The 26,059-nt window shown below is 42.7% G+C and overlaps 1 long non-coding RNA gene across 1 annotated transcript in view; it reads left to right on the forward strand.

Moving 5' to 3' along the window:
- The first annotated feature begins 5,537 nt into the window (after positions 1-5,537).
- The window catches only part of LOC124721806, a 39,026-nt gene continuing 18,504 nt past the window's right edge, over positions 5,538-26,059 (forward strand). The window contains exon 1 of the long non-coding RNA XR_007006395.1: positions 5,538-5,742. This is a non-coding gene — a long non-coding RNA (uncharacterized LOC124721806). The remainder of the gene's footprint in view (positions 5,743-26,059) is intronic.

Below are 26,059 nucleotides of genomic sequence, written 5' to 3' on the forward strand. Positions count from 1 at the left end.
CCAGACACCATCTTTGTTCACAAAATATGTCAGTTTACACATGATGTGTTACCACAGAGAAGAGAACATGTAACCACTGGAGACAGTGCCACAAGCTACCCCAAAATCGTAACACAGCACACAGATATATCATACTAACACATGTAAATCCACCTGTAAATGGAGATTTAAATCTTTGAAACACCTCGTGGATATAAATAAACAGCGACTGTTAACAGTAAACTTGTTGTTTCATTCAATAACAAGAAACTGATTTGCCCAACACTGTTAGATTTAAGCATTTTTTTTATTCTGTCACATGTGACATACATGATAAAAAAGGTAGAACATTATGTGTTGTAGATAAGCCATTACAACTATTTCAGTCATACTTAAGCAACAAGATACAATTAGTAAAGGTAAACAACTAAATGTCAACACCCATGAAAATAAAGATAGGAGTTCCACAAGGGTTAGTGCTTCGGCCTTTCCCGTTCATTGTGTATATCAGCGACTTGCCAATATACATGCCATGTGACAAAGTCCTGGATGCTGATGACATGACACTAATTACGGATGAAGAAAATCTGCAAGATGTCTCAGAATACCACAAAGTGGTAACTGAAATGAGCAGTGACTGATGCAGGGCCAGTCTTTTAGCTATAAATAGAATAAAAGCTCAAGAAATTTGCTTCATCCTAAATACATCCAAATAAGATAGAAAAATTACTGGGGTTCATTTAGATCAAGAAGGTGCATAGGATAAGCTTACAAATTATCTATGTTGCAAACTTGCTCGTACTCTGTTCCTACAGCACAAGCTGAGACACATTATTAGCAAAAATTTATTAATTCCTGCATGCATTGCTTTTTTCAAACACAACTGCACTATGGATAAATACTTTGGGGTAACTCAGTGGGTTCCAGTGCCATCTTGAAGTGCCAGAAGAAAGCAGTTAGATGTATATTAGGCCTAGAACCAGCACAAGGCTGCAAAAACCCTGTTTAAAGAACTCAAGATAACGACACTGCCTAGTATGTATATCTACAACTGTTTAATACAAACTCAAGAAAACGCAAGCAATTTTAAGTTAATATCCCAAGTCTATCTCCATAATACTTGAAGTAATAGTGACCTAGATCTTCCATACTCGAGACTGACATTAACACATAAGAACAATACGTTCCTATGTTTGAAATTCTGCAACGATCTCTCAAAGACAATGAGCGATCTACCCATGAATAGTTTTAAGTATACGATAGTAGTTTGGTTCAAATGTATGCCATACTACTCAATTTATGAGTTTCTAAACAGTGACACACAGGAGGCACAAAATAAGCAGTCAGTAACTACATTATCAAGTATGCCTATATGTGTGTGTTACAGTAATGTATAAGTGTTTACACATTCTTCTACATAGGACTTAAATTAAAACATAATTGCTTAAAGATACAATCATATATGTGGTTAATATAATGTATTATTCCTAGTTATTACTATTATATTAACAATGTATAGTATCACCATCATTTTAGCATATATATCTACTTGTACTGCACATGCATATTTATGTAATTATATTTTATTGTTTTATGTATTAAACACACCAATGAAATCAGTTGTATGGAAAATATATCGAAAGGCAAATAAAGATTCTATTCTATTCATGACCAGCATTCGACTTGGACAGCTTTAGAAACACTGGACTCGCATTCGGGAGGACGACGATTTAATCCCGCGTCCGGCCATCCTGATTTAGTTTTTCCGTGATTTCCCTAAATCACTCCAGGCAAATGGCGGGATGGTTCCTTTGAAAGGGCACGGCCGAATTCCTTCCCCGTCCTTACCTAATCCGATAAGACCGATGACCTCGTAGTTTGGTCTCTTCCCCCAAAAACAACAACAACAACAACAACAACAGCTTTAGAAGGGTTGAAATGTGCCCGATGGATTTGTTACTCAGGTGACATCCAGTGATTAATCCACACCGACCCATTCTGTTGATACTGCTTAGCTACTGACACTGCGTACTTCCTGCTTTCATTTATACTTCTACATCTACTTCTCGTGACATCTAACTGTCATTTCAGCCTTACATAGATTCAAATTCGTTTTCGTTAGAAAATTCAAGAGTTTCTCGTGGTAAACGGAATAATTCTGATGCATCTCACTTAGTTTTGCACACTTGTATTTACACAGTGGACACAAAATGCTATCTTCACGTACCTTTTGGTGACAGTGACTGCTGAAATTGTCATGTCTAGAGGTACTGGAATTACAAATGTTACACGCAAATTTCAAAGCACCATTACTCAGATGTTTAGTATTAATATCTCTTTGCAAGTTACTGTTGATACTGAATGTTGCACAACAACCCACGCAAGTATATTCAGCCATGTTTCGAGGATCTGAGAATGGCACTGCAAGCTTAGAATACAGTGCAGACGCTGCAGTAATTCAGTGGACGTTTACATCCGAAGCACAATGACAGGTACCAAGAACCTAAAATAGCAGTAACGTAAACACCAATAAACAACACTCAGCAAGAATCAAGGCACAGAGCATTACAACGGCACAAAATCACAAACTTTAAACACTTAGCTTCATGCATTGCTGTGGCTGTACGCCAAGACAAGGTGTTTCTTAGGTTTTTGCTTCGTTTCCCCCCATCTGGTCTACTGAAGAAACCGGGGCCAAGTACAGTATTTCGTTGGCCCCATCTAGCGTGGCATGCCGAAGCATGCTTGATAGTGATTGGGATCAATTTGCGCAAGCATCAGTACTGTACAACCACCTTGATGCTTGATCAAATTTGCATGCTTGTGCAAGCGTTCAAGCGTGTGTCTGCTTGAGTGCGTGTACCAATAATAGGGAGGCTTGTGCAAGCGTTTGTCGGTGATCTGGTTTGATTTAATTTTTATTTGGTCCTGTTAAATAACGTTCTGTACAAAGGTTGTACTGTATTGTAGGTCATGTCATAGAATACAATATCACTCGTACATGGAGAAAGAAGAAAATCAACAGTTCTGTGAGGTAGTTTCCATAGCGTGTCTACTACGAATAGTTAATACAGGAATGATGTTTTCGTTTCTTTAACCACTCTGGTCCACAAATGTCGTTTTCTCCCCTTTCTTTTAACACAAGCAAAAAGGTTGCCAAAGCCAGCTCATCGTCGTCTCAGCTCGGCATTTTCTTGTGAACAAACTAATGTTTATATAAGCATGCTTGAACCGTATGTAAGCGCCAGAAATCTGTGCATGCTTGCTCAAGCACACTTGAGCAACCAAGACGGTCAAGCATGCAGTTACGTGTGTGATCGCCGTATGTTAGTGCAAAGAGAAGCGTTAACTCGACAGAGAGCTCTGCACTTGACAAAGTAGTTTTCTGATTGTCTCGTAATCTTTTTAGATTAATTATGGAGTGAAACAGCAAAACGACTTGCAATAACATTGAACACAAAACCAATTACATAGTTCATAATTTATTTTCCAGATTGGCATATCGTTATAAACGGGCAGACAGGTGTATGGTAATGTCAATAAAGGAAGTACTTGTTCTAAACAAAAATGTGGAAACAGCCAATTTCGTTTAGTAGGCTTTCGCGACCATCTGCCAATTCAGGTGATTTAACATTTCCTTGGCACTCATCTATGGGTCAAACTAAGTTGTGACCAATCTCACTGCCTTTTTCATAGATGTTCAATATCCGCAGTTAGTCCTGCTTGTTATGGGTCTCGCACAACTGCGCAGTATTCTAAAATTGGACCTGCGAATGATTTATCTGCAATCTCCTTTGTAGACCGACAGCACTTTCCCACTATCCTACAAATTAATCTTTTATTGACGCTATTGTGGAGAACGTGAAACATATTTGCATCATTAATTGATAATGGCACGCATTAGTATAGAAGGCGAAGCCACGTTTAACTTAATAACTCAAACAATTTTCTCAGAGGGACAGAGGCAGAAGAAGTCGCTCCTGGCATAGAAGGCGCGTTGACATACAGGGTGTCCAGCGAATGAGTCACTGTTTCAAAATTAAATATGTCAAAAAATAATATCGATGGACGACTGCAATGAAAGGTACTTTTATTGTGAATTTTATAAAATTTTTTCGAAATAGTTCAAAAAGTTGCTAACAGATGACGCTGTCCGCTATGCAGCTCGAACAGTATCAGCGTGAATTATTTAAGTCTTCCTCTGCAAATAGTGTTTGCAGTCACATCACAGTATTTGAAGGATACGGGGAAAGAGAACGGTAACACTCAAATTTGAATTTTTCAAACCAAGTACAGTAAAGCAAAGATAACCCCGATGTACACAAGTTGATGCAACGACTTTGTCTAATTGATGACAGATAGCAGCACAATGTTGTTCCGTTTCTATGAGAACCCCTTCGACCATAAATATAATAGACTGGCCCTGACGTCATTTTCGTGGCTCCAACATCTCTGGGCTAAAGTCACGTGAATGTTGGCAAAACATGGTTGTTTCGTCTCTTGCTTATGGCTGTACTCAGCGTTTTGTCGGGGGAAATGGCAATACCTTTCACGTGTGTTTCTGTGATAGTGCAGATGCGTTTATTGAAATCTGTTGAAGTGACGTTTATATGTTTTTCACACTTGAAATAGAGTATCACGTAAATTAAAGTGTTGAAAGTGATGCCTGTAAAGTCAGACTCATATTACATTTTGGAAAGTATCTGTGATAATTCGGTTACAGAAGTAAGTATAACCGTTTCTCGTTCCTACGCATAGGTTCACTAAGGATGAATACTGAAGGCAGCTTTGGATACAGGCCCTGAAACGGGAAAACTTTAAGCCCTCTGCACATACGCGCCTTTTTGTATATACAAGTGAGATTATAATAAGGTAAGAGCACCTGTAGTCGACACATGAAGAGAATTTTTTCTACCTTCTAATACTATTAAATAAATGTAGGCTCCAAAATTATTTTCTGAAACTTCAAAGTCTCACCTTTCATCTAAAATATCATTTTTTTAAACTGTTAGTTTAAACTTTTGTAAAAATAGTAGGAACTGAACCTTTGAAGTGCACCTAAAATTGATACCCTAAAATGGACCTGCTCGTAAAGTCGACAATTTTGGCACCTATAGTTGACATAATTCCCATATCCCATTTTCTAATAAGTGACTATAGCTCAAAACGCGGCGAATCCAATATTTAAAGTTTTGACACGAGCCCACTCTTATTGTTTAAAATAATTTTAACGACATTTTACTTTAATTGATAGTTTATAATAATTTCGTCCCTCTGCCCACCACAGGGGCGTTCGATGTATTTGTTAGATTTTACAAATGGTACTGTGAACAAATCAAGGTTAAATGTAGTTCTGACGTAATTTTTCGCGAATAAAAAAGTAATTTTTGTTGGAAGCGTTTGGCAGTGAACTGAGAAATGTGGGTAAAATACGATACAAACATAGGATGGCAGACCGCTGATTTGAAATCCCGCCACGTTTTGCCAACAGTCACGTGGTTTATGTTGGAGCCACACCAGCCCTATAGCTTCTGCACAGCAAGGCCAGTCTACTAGTATCCATGGTCGAAGGAGAACCCACACACTCTGGTGAGAGACGAAAAACCATACCTTCAAAATGGCTGAGAGGATTGCGGTCTTTCTTCAATTTTAATTGAATTGTGTGGTGATTCCGAAAGTTTTAATGCCGACATTAATGATTCAGATTCCAGTTCAAACCAGGAGATGGAAGAGTCTACGAATATTAATACCAGTATATATGAGGTAAGGGTTGTTTTGACATGTTATTTGCTGGATGTCATTACCTTTGTGCTGGATGGTTTGGCTATGTGTTTTTATTTTTGTCTTGAACTGTTTTACAAGCCCTTTATGCTAAGATACAGTCAATACACCTTTTAATACAACTACTTTCTGTCGTGTAAATCAATTTTGTTAACAAAAAAGAAAATACTCGTACATTTGGGTTACTATCTCATTGATGAAGTTATTGGTTGAACAGAATTTTTTCAGATTGCACTTTCTATACAATAATATGTCTTGACTAAAAGGAAAAGGTCCACAACCGTGCATGACGTCATCGCCAGTGGTCTCACTGCTGCGCGAGACGCTTTCAGCTGCTAGCCTATATTGATCTTGACGCTCATCAAATTCTTATCTAAAATAAAAAAAATAATCCGATACTTCAAATAATATTTTTTCTCTTATTTTTACGATACACTGTCTCTTTTTCGTAAGATCACATTGAAACTTAATTTGAAGTTAAGTAAAATTTTGAATTATCTGTACAAATACGTGTTTCGGGAAATCAATGAAATGTTTGGAAATTCGATAAGCAATGAGTTAGTATTTATATTTACACAATTATTTATTTTTTATTTGTGCCGAAAAATAGAAAAATCTTCACAGAACCAAATTTTAAGTAATTTTTCTCATACTCTTTGAGTGTTTAACACTTGATATTTACAGTATCAGTAACCCTTATTATTTATAAAATAAGCCCCTTATTATTTTAAAGAATACTGACCTCAGGACCAAGTATACAGTCGATGATTTCATGTACTGTGCAATTTGCAGTACAATCAAACCCAACAAATATATCGCCAGGCAAGTTGCTACAACATGCACAAAACAATACATTTCTTTGGCATCTTTCGTGAAGAAACAACTCTCTCTCTCTCTCTCTCTCTCTCTCTCTCTCTCTCTCTTTTGTGTGTAAGTAATTTCTGTGCAGCAACATATGTATATTCTACACGTTAAAACATCCTGATGAGGATAATACAGTCCACCTCTACTGATAACAGCTGTTTAATGATTTTGGTTATCTTTCACATCCTCATCGTGTGCTATTAGATACAGTTTACAATAATTACATTTATTTTTCTTAATGACAATATGAGCAGTAGCCATCTATGTACTGAAGTACAGGCCGCATGTCCTCATCTAACCTCTGTTTGTTAGCATAATTTACAACTAAATTCAATTCTTAATTAAATGTCACTTGTGAAAGGTCATTTATCTCACTCATTAGACCAAATATCATTCTTGAAAACTTCCTCACTTATTTTTTTGTGACTTTAATATTAATGACACACAGCTTTGTACCCTTAATTTACTTTCTGTCTCAAAAATCTTCTGATTGAGACATGGTAATTACCACCATTCAATGAACGGTACTTCCCAAACCTGCTTTCTAGATCATCAGCTTGAACCTTGCCTGTTAGGAACTATTCTCTCTCTCTCTCTCTCTCTCTCTCTCTCTCTCTCTCTCTCTCTCTCTCTCTCTCTCTCTCTCTCTCTCTCTCCAAACGTAATACGTAATACCTAACATATGTAGCATAAGACCGAACATATTCAAACTGAATGACAGACATTGTATCATCACACATCTCAGAACATAATGATACCCCCATGAACTTCACTGTAATATCCATACCAAATGAAACAGCAATAAAAACTTGACTTCTTTCTGCACAACAAACACCAAGCTAATCAGGCCTAATAAAAATGCCAAACACATAAACAAAAAAGAACCTTAATCATTCGCTGAAAACACGTACACAACCCTCGTTACCGCACCAAGTTAGCACAATGACACAAATTAGCCATGTTAGCACAATGACAACCAAAACTCAAATGAACCCAATGCCACAAGTTAAACTCAGCACATCCACCACTACCACCAGAGGGCACCATCAAATACAACACAACCTCTACAGACACAACCAACTCAAATACTCCGCATCAGGAAATACGGAAGCGTCCGATCCCACCCGTCTGCTTTGACCCATGACGTCACAAATATGGCGGAAACAAAAACAAACACACACACTTTCCACAAGAAGCCTAATGACACTAACGGGACAAGCGCGGGAAATGGGGTGTTTTGGGTGGGGGCAAACTAAATATAAACAAATTTAGACGCCTTGCGTAGCTACAACGTTTAAGTGAAGGCAGCCACGCATGAATATCCACCCACCTCCCCAGGGGTCGTAACCCCTGCAACCCATAGAAGATAGATGCTTGAGTAGCTGATTAGTGTTTTTTGTCTTTTAAAAAAAAATCTCGCGGGATAGAACGAACAGATCAGAAAGTTAAATATAATAAACTAAAACAGAAATTCGAGGAAATAGATAATTAAAATAAGTAATAAGTGTTTTTAAATTAAAAAAAAAAATCTCACGAGATAGAACGAACAGATAAGAAAAGTTAATAAAATAAGATAAAACAGAACTGGAGACAGCCACACTCAAACCAAACTCCGCGCCGTCATGGCGTCACACACGACAACACCCTTACGTCATGGGTCAAAGCCGATGTGTGGTATCGGACGCTTCTGTCGACCCCCGCATCATAATGACATCACACACCACTCCATTACGTCATGTGTCAAAGCAGATGAGTGGAATTGGATGCTTCGGTTGACCTGAATGTTCCATCATTAACCAATTTGCAAACTGATGTAGCAACTCTAGTGTGTGTTTAGAATTCCTGGTTATTGGCTCTTGGAACATATTTAATTACCTCTGATCTTTTAACAAAGTTTGAATGTTAAATGCATATCACCACTTGCAAATTATCTCAATGAAATTTGCACTGTCATTGTGGTGAAAAATATGAAGAGCAAGTTTTACATTCTCCCTTTCTGTGGTTGATGGATACTGTGATTTAAGACACAATTTGTTGGCAAATTTCAATAAATTTTCCTTTTCAAGTGACTGAAGAGATTTCCAACTGCTTAAAAATGCAAAATTGCCATAAGCCTCATTGTTAAAATCTGGAAACTATAATCTCTTCTTTCTGATTTAGCCAGTTGTTATGTATATATTCCAATAGGTGCACACTATCAAACAGAAAATACAAAAGGAGAAGGGTTTGAGTACTTAATTTTAAGTTCAGGTGGATCACTGAAGTATGATACAGCCTTATTATTGATGTCATTATCGTTACCAAGAACATCATACCATATGCTCTGCAGTTTCAATACAACCTTTTTAAGAAAGGTGGAAAGAGCAGGGGCCTGCATGGCTTTGACAGGTAGATCATGAGCTACATCATTGTACTGTGTATCCAAATGACACACCATAAATACATAGGCTGGAAATGCACATTCACTTCTACTACTACTACTACTGCGGGCCTGACCCACAATATAACACCTTTTGAAATGCATTAGTGATTTTAAATGCCTTCCATCAAGATGAGGACTGTTCAATCTTGTTCAGTCAAAAATGACACTTAGTTAGCTGTGTATTCTAGAAAATATGCAGAAACTTGCCTAAGAACAGGATTAATAGAAAATCCAATACATATTCTAGTCAGAGTAGCTGGACAAGGCATCATTATTAAAGACACACAACAGTGAAGAGAAATTGAGCGAACTAATGACCATACCACCAAAATATCCCATGAATATCTTGCCCTATTCTTTTTACGTTTTAGCATTGAAAGCTGTTCTTTCAAAAATGTAATTATTTCTTGTTTATCTGGTAACTTTTCAAATAAATTGTTCAAAACAGTAAATATAAAATGAATACTCTCGGTAGTATTATTGTCTTCTCTATTGCTAAATTGTAAGTTCGCCATATTAAGCATGGTAGTTAAGTGTGTCGTATTATTTACAGTTACTGGGAACTTGAAATTCTCTATTTGATCAGTCTGCAGATCATTTACATGAACAGTGAGACTTAAGTTTGCCCTAATATGACAAAAAAACTTTCTGAAATGACACTTCACTAATTAAAAGGAAATGTACAACAGTCTTCTTAACACAGATCGACTCACTCAAATCAAAAGTATTGATTTTATAATTGATTCATTCAGGGCTGAGAAGGATACAGACTTCATATGTTCTTCATGACTAGTCAAACTTTCCTTTAGAACACAAATGATGTAAGCATTTTCTATATGCTGTCTTCAGTCCTCGGGAGATTCTCTTGATGTTGAAGGTGTAGATAAATATCCAGGACCTCCAAGTAATAGTGATGGTACTGCACCTGTAATAAATATATTAACTGCCATTATCTTACCTTATACGTTATAAGGTCAACAGATTCATTCACTAATTATATATCGTAACACAGTCCGTAAACACCCAACAAACCTTTCCTTAGCTGTGGATGGTCAAGAGGTGCTGTAATAAATTTTCGAGTCTTAGCCTCATATGCTGATGTACTTCTTTCTGTATTGTGTGCATGAAAGTGCCACTCACAAAACTGTTAAAAATAATAGAGTAGCTTGCATTAGTGTGACAAAACAGCTCCCATATATAGGTTATGTTTATAAATTACAGTTAATGCCTGAACTAATTAAAAATATTTAATGTATTTGTTTACTGAAGCTGCTGCTTTCCACAATCATATGTAGGCGTAAAATTATTGTGATGAACTGCACTTACCCATTTTCTCCTTGCATTTTCATCATGTGGGAAATGGAATATACTTACTTTCTTGAGTACTATGATTGCCTTTACAAGGCCCCTCCCCTTGCCAGGGGGCTCCGGATCTTTCAAGAGTTCGTGTGTGGCGCACATGGCGGCCCAGGCTATTCCTTCCTGGGCTGCATTTCCCTTCCCCATGCCCCTCCCTACCCTGTCCTCACTCCTTCTCCTCTGCCCCCTGCTTCCCCTCTCTTAGTGTTCTTACTTATGTCGACCTGGCTATCCACCTGGTTTTGTTCCCTATGCCTTTTCTTTTTCACCTTCCTTTTTGATTCCCCTTTGGGGTTTGACTGCCACTTCTTCATAGTGTGAGCCGTTTAGGGAATAACTCCTTTCCTAGTACCTATGGGGGGGGGGGGGGCTCACCACTTTTTGGTAAGTTCGTGCTCGGCTACCACAGGGCCCCAACATTTGCAGCACCCCTTCCCTGCTGCATGTTTATCATTCTGGTATTCTTCTTCCTCTTCCGTGGAGGGGCACGTCTGGAACATTTTTGGGAATGTGTTCTGAGGTTTTAATAGCATGACATGAGAACAACCCCGTCATGTAGAGTCTCTTCCTTCGTTCTTCATCTTCTACCATTCCCCTGCATCGTTGTTTGAGGTTCCTCTCAATTTCTTCTTCCTCCTTGTGCGCTCCTGAAGGATGGCCCATGTTATTTTACGTGTAACAGGTGATTGGGTAATGTGTAATTCCCAGACCTGGGGTAACAGGTACAAGTCATACGTACTCCCTGGTACAAGCCAGGCCTAGGGAGGGGTGATTGCTTGAGCTGTTGCCTTTCCAAATTGCCATTTGGCCCTCTGTCAGGAGTTAGAGATGTGTGACCTGAGGTGTGAACAATCACCTAAGACAGGTTATCCCATCTGTGAGGGGCCGCCAATTGGAAGGAGCAGGCCATCGGAGACACTAGCAGTCGTGGGGATTTTTGTCACAATGAGCCAGTCATCATCTCAGCCTCAGTCTGTGTTTTCTAAACATAAATGGAATCGGGCTAAAGATTCAAAGAATCTCCCAGCTGCACTTCAGTTCCTTGTGGTATCACATAATGGAGGAGGTCAGTCCTTTGCTATGGTTAATCCGTTTATTATTCAGAAAGCTGTTCATGCAATTGCCAGCCCTGTGACATGCTGCTCTCGTTTACATAATATATCTCTGCTTCTGGAGTCCAGTTGTGATTTTGAAGCCCGACAACTGCTTACAGTTCTGCACCTCCGTGGCTATCCTGTTCACGTTGAGGCTCTTTGAATGCTGAATTCTTTGTGAGGTGCTATTTACACTTGGCTGCTTGATGGTCCGACTGAGGGAGAAATCAAAACTAACCTCTCTGATTAGAGTGTTCTAACAATACCACCACTTGCAAAGTAGGTTAGAAATAAGATTTAGTAATGTTGCTCATGCAGCATATGTTCGCTTTATCGGGCAACAACAAAGTTATTGACTGTGGATGGTATTGCCAGAAAAAGTCACTGTAAAAAAAAGTCATTAATTTTGGCACTTATCTTGAGTGGATTCCCACGTAGATTTCGTCGAGGTTGTTATGGCTCATCTTGTTGATTCTAGAATGATTCCACTTTGACTGCTAGAAGGTCCAGATCTGTATTTTAGCAATATTTGAAGACCTAACAAATGTGTTTTTCAGGATCAAGAAAACAGTTTTGTATCAATCTTCATATATTGAATTTCCACTTTAACCAAACACAAGACTTGACTGTTCTTTTACAAAGCGAAATAACAACTTAACTTCTGCAAAGTGAAACAAAAACTGCTCTGTGCGCATTCGCACCAAAACGGTTACAAGTAAGTCAAAGATTATGACAGTCTCACAGAAATGAATACACACAAGAACCATATCACTGTAATATATCGATACATCGTAGTACCTATACATTAATAAAACCAAATGTGAATATTGTCCCAAAAATATGTCTGTTACTTCGCAGAAAAGTAGTAAGATATTATTGGTATCGAGAACTGGGGTTGGAGTGCCGTAATGGTCACGTAAATAAAGAACCATTACAGTGTCACTGCAGTCCATGGGGTAATGAAAAAGGTTGGTGCACCCTTCCTGCCTAAACACAGTCTTTTTCTCACGTTTGATCAAGTAGTACTTCCATCATAGATCAAAGCAGGCTACGAAATAATCATGGTCCAACCCCGTACATTCCAAACCCAATGCATTGCCACCAGTGCCAGTGTTAGAACCACACTCACATGTCCTATTGAAAACATGGACAAATGTGTTACTTTTGGGAAGGATACTCGAGGGCTATTACCTGCCACCTTCTCCCCGCTATGTGAGTTGCAGTGGTGACCTTCCAGCCTCACCCCAAGAATGTCCCATGTATCTCAATGAGCAGGCCATCCAGGAGGTCTGGGAGAAGGAAAAAGTACCTTACCCTGTGGCTTGCAAGTTGTTGGCTAATTGAAAGCCCTGCATTTTACCATCAAGTACCGTTCTTGCTACTCCTTGCTCCTAGCTCCATGAAGGACATGGCCCCACAGGCTTGCAACTTCAAATTCAGCACTGCAGTTGTAAAGTAGCGCAGTATCACCATATCATTCCAGTGTCCTCCTCCTCCAGATGCGCAACAAGCCACCTAATCTTTTCCGCAACAGCAGGCCAGAAAGGACAAATGGAACACACTCGTGAAACTTCCTATGATGTCCTTCCAGTCAACACACATCGCCCCCCCCCCCCCCCCCCAAGGGGCTCACGGTCCTTTCATGAGTACATGTGTGGTGACTATGGGGCCCCGTGCTATTGCAGCCTTCCTTCCTTTCCTGGGCTGCATTTTCTTTCCTTTCCTTTCCCTTCCCCTCCTTGTTCCTTCTTCTCCACCCTCTCCTCTCCCTCTTTCGGTGTCCTTGTTTATGTTGGCCCTGCTATCCTCCTTACCTTACCTAGTGTCTCCAGCATGTGCCCTCCTAGTCCTTCCATCTTTTCCTTCACGTCGTCGTCTGATGCTAGGGTACATAGCCAGCCCGTGTGGTGGAGTCGCTATGTACCCTTTTGGTTGAGCCCCCTGGAAACACGGGGATCACACTTGATACTTTAGCCGTGACCACCTCATGTAATCCTAGAAGTGGTTGCTTGTCATCTTGGAGCATCAGAACTCCCGGCAATGGCCGCCGTGCTAGACGACCTTTGCTGTGGTTGGGTGGTGCCCGTGGAGAGAGACCCTGATCAGAGTGAGTGGTATCAGGGCAAATGCTATGCAAGTGAAATGCATGCGGGTCCAGAACTCTGGCCGTTCTTCTATGGCCGTCTCTTTGAATTGAAATGATTCTTTTAGTACTGCTTCTCCTGCCCCTTCGTCCTTCCCTTCCATGGCTACCCCCTGGGAGGAGGGTCAGGCTTGTCAGCTTAGGGGCAAAACCTTTTCCCCACTATCTGGTTTGCACCAGGACTGATGGGGATACTTTCACCAATACCAAACCTTTATTTTTTTGTGGAACACATTGGACGAGTTTGGTGAAGTGGACTCTCTGAACAAGATGTGGTCGGGTCCTTTATTGATCAAAACTGCTTCGGCTGCCCAGTCTGTGGCGCTTTGTGCCTGTGACCATTATCCCCCACCAGTCTTTGAATATGGTTCAAGATGTAATTTTTCACAGGGACTTCATCCTTCAAACTGATGAGGAACTTGGGGACAAGCTAGGATGGCAGGGTGTTCACTTTGTTGGTTTTGTGGCGGCGTTCGTAGCAACAAACAATTCGCTGTGAAACGGCTTACGAAGTCACCGCCACACTTTTAATAGCGGGCCGACCGGTCCGCTGGAACAGTGAACAGAAAGATGAAAACCCAAACACTCTGATTAAATAAAAGTCGGTACTTATCTTTATTGACGAAGATACAGAAACACAATAGTGAACTCCGTGTCTACAGAAATCTGTCTAGTTCGAGTCGGAGCGGCTAGGTCAGCGTCGGCTGACGACAAACAACTACTCTGCTGCGATGAACACACAACTGACTAGCAAGTACACAATTCGGTGGCGAGTATACAACTGAACGGCGAATACAGAACTGTCCTAGCGCTCGCGACTCCAACGCTTAAGAAGCCAGAAGCCAGCAGTGGCGCGCGCAGACTTGCGGCGATTTGCTGTCTCGCTGGCGCTGCTTATGCGGGCGGCGTCCGGACTTTGATGCTGCCAACCTTTTGGCAGCGGGCTCGGGTGGCATTACTGGCTAGGATATAACAGTTGGCATGTTCAGAATGGCCTGTAGGACTATCACATTGATACTGGTGCCTTTATCTTGGCCCTTGAAGGTAATACCCTCCCTGAGAATGTCAAGATAATGGTTTATTGATGTGACGTGAAGTCGTACATCCCACCACCTATGAGATGTTTTAAGTGCTTGCGTTTTGGACACATCTCCCCACTGTTCGCAGACCCCTCTCTGTGGTGACTGTGGATGTCCACTCCATGAGGGGAGTTCCTGTGTTCCCCCTCCTGTGTGTTTTAATTGTCGTGGCAGTCATTCTCCACTTTCATCGGATTGCCCAGCTTATAAGAAGGAAAAGAAGACACAGGAGTATAAGTCCCTTGATCATCTAACCTACACTGAGGCTCATAAGAAGTATGCACGTCTACATCATGTGTCAGTGATGTCTAGCTATGCTTTAGTTACATCTTCACCCCTTCCTCCCCCTAGTCCCGAACCCCTCTCCTCTCCCCCCTCCCCTCCGTGTGCCGCTCCCCCTCCCCAGCCGGAGAAGTGTCCCACTTCTTCGGCGTCTGCTGGTCGAGGCACCTTCCAGGCAAAAGGTCTGCTGCCATGCAACAAACACAAGAACCACGGTCTGTGGGCCCCCAGGTCGCCCGCTCTCTTCTTGTTCCAGATCTTGCTGCAGCTGGCTCCTTTTTGCAGCACAGCCCTCCTTGATCTCAAACAGAAAAGAAGAAGAAACATAAGTCTCAGAACAAGGAGCCTCTGGTGTCGCCAGGGGTCCCGTCCCCACCTTTGCAACCTGACTCTGACCTGCTGTTGCTAGATGTCGCCCCCTCCTTGTCGGTGATGGATGGTAACCCAGTGGCATGACTGGCTTTAGCCTGTCTGTCCCTCCCCCCCCCCCCCCCCCCCCCCCCCCAAATTTGAATCATCGTTCTGTGGGTATCCATTGGAATTGTAATAGATATTACCATCAACTTCCGGAGTTGAAATCCCTTATTTCATTTTACTCTGCAGCTTGTGTGGTTCAGGAAGCGGTTGCTGTTAGGGTTCACCTGGACTATGGGGTCACAGTTCGCAATCTTTATCTCCACCCTGGCAGGACTCTCACACCTGCTGCCTTAACTGCCCTTCTTCAGCAGCTTCCTCCTCCTCGGGGATTTTAATGCTCGTCATCCCTTGTGTTCCATCTAGTCGGGGTCTTCTCATAGACCAGTTTCTTGCAGACCATGACATGTGCCTTCTTACCTACCCATTTCAGTGCCAGTGATGGTTCCTTTTCTGCCATTGATCTTTGTCTTTCTTCTCCCTCCCTCCTCCCTTCATTACACTGGTTGCCACACGACAACCTTTATGATAGTGACCACTTCCCATTGATTCTCTCGCTCCCTGATGGGCAGGTTACCTTGTTGTTGGTCTTTCCAACATGCCGAATGGCCTCTATATACTGCACAGGTCGTTTTTTCTCCCTCTTTGTTGGGTTGTATTGATGACGTCCTACATGATGTGTTTGATGCGATTGTTCGCACTGTTACCCTTGCCGTTCCATGCTCATCTGGACCATTTCGCCACTGGCAAGTCCCATGGTGGAGTACGGCCGTTGCCATCCATGATTGCCGTCAAGCTTTGCAACACCTTAAGAGGCACCCATCCGCTGCCAATCTTACTACCTTTAAACGCCTTTGCACCAAAGGCCGTTACTTAATTAAACGGAGAAAACGGGTGCATTGGGAACGCTTTGTTTCTTCCCACAGTTCTACTGTCCCTATGTCACAGGTATGGGCTACACTTTGCTCTCTCCAAGGTTACCATCGGCAGTCTACCCTCTCGGGCCTTGCCCTCCCAGATGGCCTTTGCACGGACCTGTTGATTCTTACGGAACATCTTGTGACCCATTTTGCAACAGCATCAGCACAACCTCCTATCCGCCTGCTTTCCTTCACCAGAAACAGCGGGCCGATGCTTCCGCCTTATATTTTACCCCTTGTCAGTCAGACTCTTACAACAAACCTTTTACTGAATGGGAACTTCTTTCTGCACTTTCTTCTTCTCATGATACGGCCCCTGGTCCAGACTCCATTCATACCCAATTGCTCCATGACGATGACATCTTCTCCGGGTGCTTAACCGTATTTGGCTCCAAGGTGACTTCCCTTGTCAGTGGAGGGATAGCATCGTGGTGCCCGTTCTTAAGCCTGGTAAGAAAGCTATTGGCCAATTAGTCTGACAAGTGTTGTTTGCAAGTTACTTGAACAGATGGTAACCCGTTGGCTCAATTGTGTCCTCGAATCTCGGGATCTATTGTCCCCTTACCAGGGTGGCTTTGAGAGGGTACGGTCTCAGATTGATCATTTACTTCCATTGGAATCCACAGTTCGGCAGGCTTTTTCCCAGCGTCGCCATTTGCACTTCATGAGTGGGGTCTTCAGGGCCCACTCCTGACTTCTATCCGCCAGTTCCTGTTCCCTCGGTCGTTCAGAGTTCGGGTTGGTACTGTTTTTAGTCCTCCATGGACCCAGTAGAATGGTATCCCACAGGGTTCCATATTGATTGTACTTCTTTTGCTCATTGCTACAGATGGACTTGTGGCCTCTGTCGGTCCTTTGGTCACCCCTGCTCTGTATATGGATGATTTCTGCATGTGGGTTAGTCCCTCTTCGATGGCCTCTGTAGAGCGGCATCTCCAGGGAGGTGCTATACGGTATGCCTCTGCATGGACCCTCTCACACGGGTTTCAATTATCTCCTTTAAAATCATGGGTGGTCCACTTCTGTCACTGTACTACAGTCCATCCCAATCCGGAGCTCTACCTAGATGCACGACGATTACCTGTGGTCCCACAGTTTCATTTCCTGGGTCTTCTATTCAACAACAAGCTCACTTGGCCGCTTCATATCAGGCTTCTGAAGATAGGATGTTTCTGTAAACTCGATGTCCTTCGCTTTCTCGCCAACACCTCTTGGGGTGTTGATTGTTCCACTCTTCTCTGCCTTTATCGGGCCGTAGTGCTGTCTCGCTTGGACTATGGTTGTCAAGTTTATGGTTCAGCTGCTCCTTCCACACTGCGCCTCCTGGATCTGGTCCACCATTGTGGTATCTGTTTGGCCACTGGTGTCTTCCCTACTAGTCCTGTTGATAGTCTCTTAGTTGAAGCTGGGATCCCCGCCCCCTCATTCTGTTTGGCGGTCCCAGCTTCTGGTTTCTTATGCAATCACTGTCCATTCCTCTCCCACTCATCCTTCCTATTCTATCCTGTTCCCAGACCAAGGACGTCACCCACTTGATTCCCGCCCTCGGGCAAGTTCATCGGTTGGGCTCCGCCTTGCGTCTCTTCACTGCGATTTTCAGCTTCCTTCTTTGTCCTGTCTCCCACATTCCCTCCCCCCACCCTCCGGTTAGTTCCTCATCCCTGGATTCAGATGGATCTCCGCCAAGGTCCGAAAGATTCCGTTCCCCCGATGGTGTTCCATTGTTTTTTTCTGCCAAATTTTATGGGAGTTTCGGGATGCTGTTGTTTTTTACACCGATGGCTCTAAGTCTGCTGATCATATGGGATATGCCTTCACGTCCTCTGTTGGCATGGAAAATCATCTCCTGCCAACTGCATGTGGGGTGTTTACTGCAAAATTGATGGCAATTTCCCGGGCCCTTACCTTTATTTAACAGTCCCAACACAACTGCGTTTTGTTATGTACGGACTCAATGAGTGGCCTTCAGGCTACTGACTGATGTTTTTCCCACCATCCCTTGGTCTCGGCCATCCATGACCGTCTCGCTCATCTTCACCATGCTGCTTGTTCCATTGAGTTTCTTTGGGTCCCTGGCCATGTGGGTATCCCAGGTAATGAGCTTGCTGATCATTTGGCTGGGGGAGCAGTCACTTACCCCCCGCCCCTTCTCTGTAACCCCTCCTGTGGCAGATTTACGGCTTCATATCAAATCCCACTTCGCACAATCATGGGCCAACTCTTGGGAGGCTACCTCCCTGTCTAATAAACTTCGAGCGCTTAAGGTGAGACACCTGTCCCATGGCGTTCTTCCTTCCGCCTCTCCCAAAAGGCCTCGACCATCCTGTGTTGTCTCTGCATCGGCCGTACCAGGCTGACTCATGGTTTTCTTTTGCATAATGAGCCACCCCAACTTTGTGGTTGTGGAGCCTTTGAGTCAGTAGCCCACATTTTGGTGCAATGTCCCCTTCTTTTGGCTCTGCGTACTAAGTACAGACTTCCCCGCACTTTACCTTCAATATTGGCAGACGATTCCCAGATGGTTGAACTGGTTCTCTGTTTCCTTCGTGAAAGTGGTTTTTATTTTCAGTTCTAAGGTTTGTAATCTCCCTCTGGAGTATGGGCAGGGTGGTGAGGGTTGGGGTGTCTCCCATTGTAAGCTGTGTTTGGAGATTCCTGACTCCTTTCCCTGGCCAATATTCTCTTTTCTCTCCCCTTTACTCTATTTTTATCACTTTTTAGATTTGGTTAGTCTCCTTTTACAATACACACTTCTACATTCTAGCAGTTGAATGCTTTTGAATAGCAGGTGGTCTTGCCGGTACTGCACCAGAGGTGGCATATTTACTGCCTCTAGCATAGCCTTGGGGTTGCGTACTTTTTTTTTTTTTTTTTCCTTGAGGGCATACAGCTTTACTGTATGGTTAAATGATGATGGCGTCCTCTTCGGTAAAATATTCTGGAGGTAAAATAGTCCCCCATTGGGATCTCCGGGCGGGGACTACTCAGGAGGACGTCGTTATCAGGAGAAAGAAAACTGGCGTTATACGGATCTGAGCGTGGAATGTCAGATCCCTTAATCGGGCAGGTAGGTTAGAAAATTTAAAAAGGGAAATGGAAAGGTTAAAGTTATAGTGGGAATTAGTGAAGTTCGGTGGCAGGAGGAACAAGACTTTTGGTCAGGCGAATACAGGGTTATAAATACAAAATCAAATAGGGGTAATGCAGGAGTAGGTTTAATAATGAATACAAAAATAGGAGTGCGGGTAAGCTACTACAAACAGAATAGTGAACGCATTATTGTGGCCAAGATAGGCACGAAGCTCACGCCTACAACAGTAGTACAAGTTTATATGCCAACTAGCTCTGCAGATGACGAAGAAATTGAAGAAATGTATGATGAAATAAAAGAAATTATTCAGATAGTTAAGGGAGATGAAAATTTAATAGTCATGGGTGACTGGAATTCGAGAGTAGGAAAAGGGAGAGAAGGAAACATAGTAGGTGAATATGGATTGGGGGGAAGAAATGAAAGAGGAAGCCGCCTGGTAGAATTTTGCACAGAACACAACTTAATCATAGCTAACACTTGGTTCAAGAATCATAAAAGAAGGTTGTATACATGGAAGAAGCCTGGAGATACTGACAGGTTTCAGATAGATTATATAATGGTAAGACAGAGATTTAGGAACCAGGTTTTAAATTGTAAGACATTTCCAGGGGCAGATGTAGATTCTGACCACAATCTATTGGTTATGGCCTGTAGACTAAAACTGAAGAAACTGCAAAAAGGTGGGAATTTAAGGGGATGGGACCTGGATAAACTGACTAAACCAGAGATTGTACAGAGTTTCAGGGAGAGCATTAGGGAACGATTGACAAGAATGGGGGAAAGAAATACAGAAGAATGGGTAGCTCTGAGGGATGAAGTAGTGAAGGCAGCAGTGGATCAAGTAGGTAAAAAGACGAGGGCTAGTAGAAATCCTTGGGTGACAGAAGAAATATTGAATTTAATTGATGAAAGGAGAAAATATAAAAAATGCAGTAAATGAAGCAGGCAAAAAGGAATACAAACGTCTCAAAAATGAGATTGACAGGAAGTGCAAAATGGCTAAGCAGGGATGGCTAGAGGACAAATGTAAGGATGTAGAGGCTTATCTCACTAGGGTAAGATGGATAATGCTTACAGGAAAATTAAAGAGAGCTTTGGAGAAAAGAGAACCACTTGTATGAATATCAAGAGCTCAGATGGAAACCCAGTTATAAGCAAAGAAGGGAAAGCACAAAAGTGGAAGGAGGATACGGAGGGTCTATACAGGACCGATGTTCTTGAGGACAATATTGTGGAAATGGAAGAGGGGGTAGATGAGGATGAAATAGGAGATATGATACTGCGTGAGGAGTTTGACAGAGCGCTGAAAGACCTAAGTCGAAACAAGGCCCCAGGAGTAGACAACATTTCATTAGAATTACTGACAGGCTTGGGAGAACCAGTCCTGACAAAACTCTACCATCTGGTGAGCAAGATGTATGAGACAGGCGAAATACCCTCAGACTTCAAGAAGAATATAATACGAGGGCAGTTCAATAAGTAATGCAACACATTTTTTTTCTGAAACAGGGGTTGTTTTATTCAGCATTGAAATACACCAGGTTATTCCCCAATCTTTTAGCTACACAACACTATTTTTCAACGTAATCTCCATTAAATGCTACGGCCTTACGCCACCTTGAAATGAGGGCCTGTATGCCTGCACGGTACCATTCCACTGGTCGATGTCGGAGCCAACGTCGTACTGCATCAATAACTTCTTCATCATCCGCGTAGTGCCTCCCACGGATTGCGTCCTTCATTGGGCCAAACATATGGAAATCCGACGGTGCGAGATCGGGGCTGTAGGGTGCATGAGGAAGAACAGTCCACTGAAGTTTTGTGAGCTCCTCTCGGGTGCGAAGACTTGTGTGAGGTCTTGCGTTGTCATGAAGAAGGAGAAGTTCGTTCAGATTTTTGTGTCCACGAACATGCTGAAGTCGTTTCTTCAATTTCTGAAGAGTAGCACAATACACTTCAGAGTTGATCGTTTGACCATGGGGAAGGACATCGAACAGAATAACCCCTTCAGCGTCCCAGAAGACTGTAACCATGACTTTACCGACTGAGGGTATGGCCTTAAACTTTTTCTTGGTAGGGGAGTGGATGTGGCGCCACTCCATTGATTGCCGTTTTGTTTCAGGTTCGAAGTGATGAACCCATGTTTCATCGCCTGTAACAATCTTTGACAAGGAATTGTCACCCTCAGCCACATGACGAGCAAGCAACTCCGCACAGATGGTTCTCCTTTGCTCTTTATGGAGTTCGGTTAGACAACGAGGGACCCAGCGGGAACAAACCTTTGAATATCCTAACTGGTGAACAATTGTGACAGCACTACCAACAGTTGAGCACTGAGTTGTTTGATGGTGATCCGTCGATCATCTCGACCAAGTGTGTTCGCACGCTCCGCCATTGCAGGAGTCACAGCTGTGCATGGCCGGCCCACACGCGAGAGATCAGACAGTCTTGCTTGACCTTGCGGCGATGATGACACACGCTTTGCCCAACGACTCACCGTGCTTTTGTCCACTGCCAGATCACCGTAGACATTCTGCAAGCGCCTATGAATATCTGAGATGCCCTGGTTTTCCGCCAAAAGAAACTCGATCACTGCCCGTTGTTTGCAACGCACACCCATTACAGACGCCATTTTAACAGCTCCGTAGAGCGCTGCCATCTGTCGGAAGTCAATGAAACTATACGAGACGAAGCGGGAATGTTTGAAAATATTCCACAAGAAATTTCCGGTTTTTTCAACCAAAATTGGCCGAGAAAAAAAAATGTGTTGCATTACTTATTGAACTGCCCTCGTAATTCCAATCCCAAATAAAGCAGGTGTTGACAGATGTGAAAATTACTAAACTATCAGTTTAATAAGTCACAGCTGCAAAATACTAATGCGAATTCTTTACAGACGAATGGAAAAACTAGTAGAAGCCGACCTCAGGGAAGATCAGTTTGGATTCCGTAGAAATATTGGAACACGTGAAGCAATACTGACCCTACAACTTATCTTAGAAGCTAGATTAAGGAAAGGCAAACCTACATTTCTAGCATTTGTAGACTTAGAGAAAGCTTTTGACAATGTTGACTGGAATACTCTCTTTCAAATTCTGAAGGTGGCAGGGGTAAAATACAGGGGGCGAATGGCTATTTACAATTTGTACAGAAATCAGATGGCAGTTATAAGAATTGAGGGGCTTGAAAGGGAAGCAGTGGTTGGGAAGGGAGTGAGACAGGGTTTTAGCCTGTCCCCGATGTTACTCAATCTGTATATTGAGCAAGTAGTAAAGGAAACAAAAGAAAAATTCGGAGTAGGTATTAAAGTCCATGGAGAAGAAATAAAAACTTTGAGGTTCGCCGATGACATTGTATTTTTGTCAGAGGCAGCAAAGGACCTGGAAGAGCTGTTGAACTGAATGGACAGTGTCTTGAAAGGAGGATATAAGATGAACATCAACAAAAGCAAAACGAGGATAATGGAATGTAGTCGAATTAAGTCGGGTGATGCTGAGGGAATTAGATTAGGAAATGAGACACTTAAAGTAGTAAAGGAGTTTTGCTATCTGGGGAGCAAAATAACTGACGATGGTCGAAGTAGAGAAGATATAAAATGTAGACTGGCAATAGCAAGGAAAGCGTTTCTGAAGAAGAGAAATTTGTTAACATCGAGTATAGATTTGTCAGGAAGTTGTTTCTGAAAGTATTTGTATGGAGTGTAGCCATGTATGGAAGTGAAATATGGACGATAAATAGTTTGGACAAGAAGAGAATAGAAGCTTTCGAAATGTGGTGCTACAGAAGAATGCTGAAGACTAGATGGGTAGATCACATAACTAATGAGGAGGTATTGAATAGAATTGGGGAGAAGAGGAGTTTGTGGCACACCTTGACTAGAAGAAGGGATCAGTTTGTAGGACATGTTCTGAGGCATCAACGGATCACCAATTTAGTATTGGAGGGTAAAAATCGTAGAGGGAGACCAAGAGATGAATACACTAAGGAGATTCAGAAGGATGTAGGTTGCAGTAGTTACTGGGAGATGAAGAAGCTTGCACAGGATAGAGTAGCATGGAGAGCTGCATCAAACCAGTCTCAGGTCTGAAGACAACAACAACAACAACAACAACAACAGCCTTTTACCTTTTATCGTTATGACTCTTCTGAGATGTAAATCTGTCCGAATGGACCACCTTTGAAACAAGGGACTGATGACCTTGCTCTTTGGTCCCTTCAACCCCAATCAACCAACCAACAAACATCTCTATCTTCATCTGCCATGACTCGAAGATCCTCTAAAACGGCATCGCCATGTGGTACCCTCAACTGGCCAACCTCCATTTCGCTGGTGTGCACTGCCTACCATTTTTCTATCCTGGAATCCACAGGCTGACCCAGAGAGAATGCCAGTGCCTCTGTAGATCTCAGGGAACACGATCCTTCAGCCTCTGCACCCTTTAGCAGTAAGTCTTCAAAGGCAACTGCTGAGGTGTGACAACCCTTCATTTGTCATTTGTTCCCTCCTCCACTTTCCCCATTATGACTCTCCAATGGAATGTTCGTGGCATTAAATCCAAAAAGGAGGAATTACAGCTGCTCTTGGAATCTTAATGTCTGCTTGTTTTCTGCCTCCGAGAAACAAAATCGCATCCTTGTGTCTGCATTTCATTATGGTCCGCTTGGTATTCCATCTCATGGGGAGGGCGAGGGGGGAGGGGAGGTCTTGCTGCTCATCCAGGATGATGATCATAGCCAAACCATTTGACTGAACCTGGGGCTGCAAGCTCTTGCAGTCTGCCTAATTGTTCCTTGCTTCACCTCTCCTCTTTGTGATGCCTATATCCCTCCATCATTTGGTGTCACCAGGGCAGGCTTCGTCCAGCTTATTGGTCGAGTCTCCATCCCTTTTTTGCTGTTCAGTGACTTTAATGCACTTCAATCCTCTTTTGGGGCTCTTCCATAACCTGTCTGAGAGGTGTCCTCTTGGCTGACCTCCATCAACTCAACCTGATTTGTCGTAACACTGGAGTAGCCGCGTTCCTTTCAGACTCCTCGCACACCTATTCCCACTTGGACCTCTCATTCTGCACTGGCTAGCTTGCCTGTCATTTTGAGTGATCCGTTCTGTCTGACACGTACTCAAGTAACCATTTCCTGTGTGCTATCCGATTGCTGACGCCTACCCCACATACATGTAAACCGAACTGGCAGCTTCCTAAGGCCACCTGAAGGCTATACTCGACAACCTTTGACAAACAACATTTTGCCAGTTGTGATGACCAGGTTGAGTACCTTACAAACATTATCCTTACTGCTGCAGTACGTTCCGTACCTCACATTTCGTCTTTACCGCATCGTGTCGCAGTCCCTTGGTGGACTGAGGTATACTATGACGTGATTCACGTGTGGAGACGTGCTCCCCATATTTTTACCGTCATCCTACGATGGAAAACTGTATTCATTATAACAGATGCATGCGCAATGTCATCTCATTCTTCGGGATAGCAAACAAGCTAGCTAAATTTCATTTACTAGGGTTTTTTACAATTTTACTCCCTCTTCTGTCATGTGAGGCAACCTCTTTTGGCTCTCTGGGACCAAGGTCCAGTCCCCAATTTCCACTCAATTATAGCAGGTGATGTCATTGTGGACCCTGTTGCTATCTCTAACACCTTAGGTCGCTACTTTGTGGAGATTTAGAACTCCGCCCATCACCCCACCTTCCTTCCTTGTAAATGAGTGCAGGAGGCTCAGATGATAGCCTTCTCCTCTCAGAATCGTGACTGCTACAATGCTGCCTTTACTATGAGGAGCTAAATCGTGCTTCATATGTATGATTGCATTTGGGCTGATGGCATGTTTCCCATAACCTGGCGTGAAGCCACTGTCGTACCCATACCTAAGCCCTGTAAGGACAAAAGCCTTCATTCTAACTACCGCCCCATTTCTCTCACCAACTGTGTTTGCAGGGTTATGGGATGTATAGTTCATGGCCTGCTGGTAAGGTGGCTTGAATCTTGCAATCTACTATCCATTGCACATTTTGGATTTTGAGCACGCCATTCTGCAATTGACCATCTCGTCACTTTGTCAACCCATGTAATGAATGGTGTTCTGTGGAAATACCAGACTATGGCCATGTTTTTTGATTTAGAGAAAGCCTACGGCACTTGCTGAAGTACTGGTATCCTCCCCACTCTATACACGTGGGGCTTCTGAGGCCACCTGCCCCATTTCCTTCAGGAATTTTTAAAAGACTTAAGTTTCAAGGTACTTGAAGATTCGACCTTGTTGGACACCTTCACCCAGGAGAACAGTGTGTCTCAAGGCTTCACCTCAGTGTTCTCTTTGCTATAGCCATTAACCCTATTATGGAAGTATCTCTCACTGGGCAGCTGCCGCTCCCTTTTCTTCGACAACTTGGTAATCTATTGTAGTTCTCCATGAACATGCATCCTTGTGAGGCAGCGATGTCTATATCATCTTTACACATGGAGCATCAACAATGGCATTCACTTTTCCACTGATAAAACTGTTTGTATGAATTTCTGGTGGTGCAGTGGACTTCTTCCACCTTCTTTACATATTGGGCATGTTGCTCTTCCATTCACTGAAACTGTGAAATTTCTGGGGCTCATGCATGGTAAAA

Source organism: Schistocerca piceifrons, chromosome X (genome assembly GCF_021461385.2).
Source record: "Schistocerca piceifrons isolate TAMUIC-IGC-003096 chromosome X, iqSchPice1.1, whole genome shotgun sequence".
Classification (NCBI taxonomy): domain Eukaryota; kingdom Metazoa; phylum Arthropoda; class Insecta; order Orthoptera; family Acrididae; genus Schistocerca; species Schistocerca piceifrons.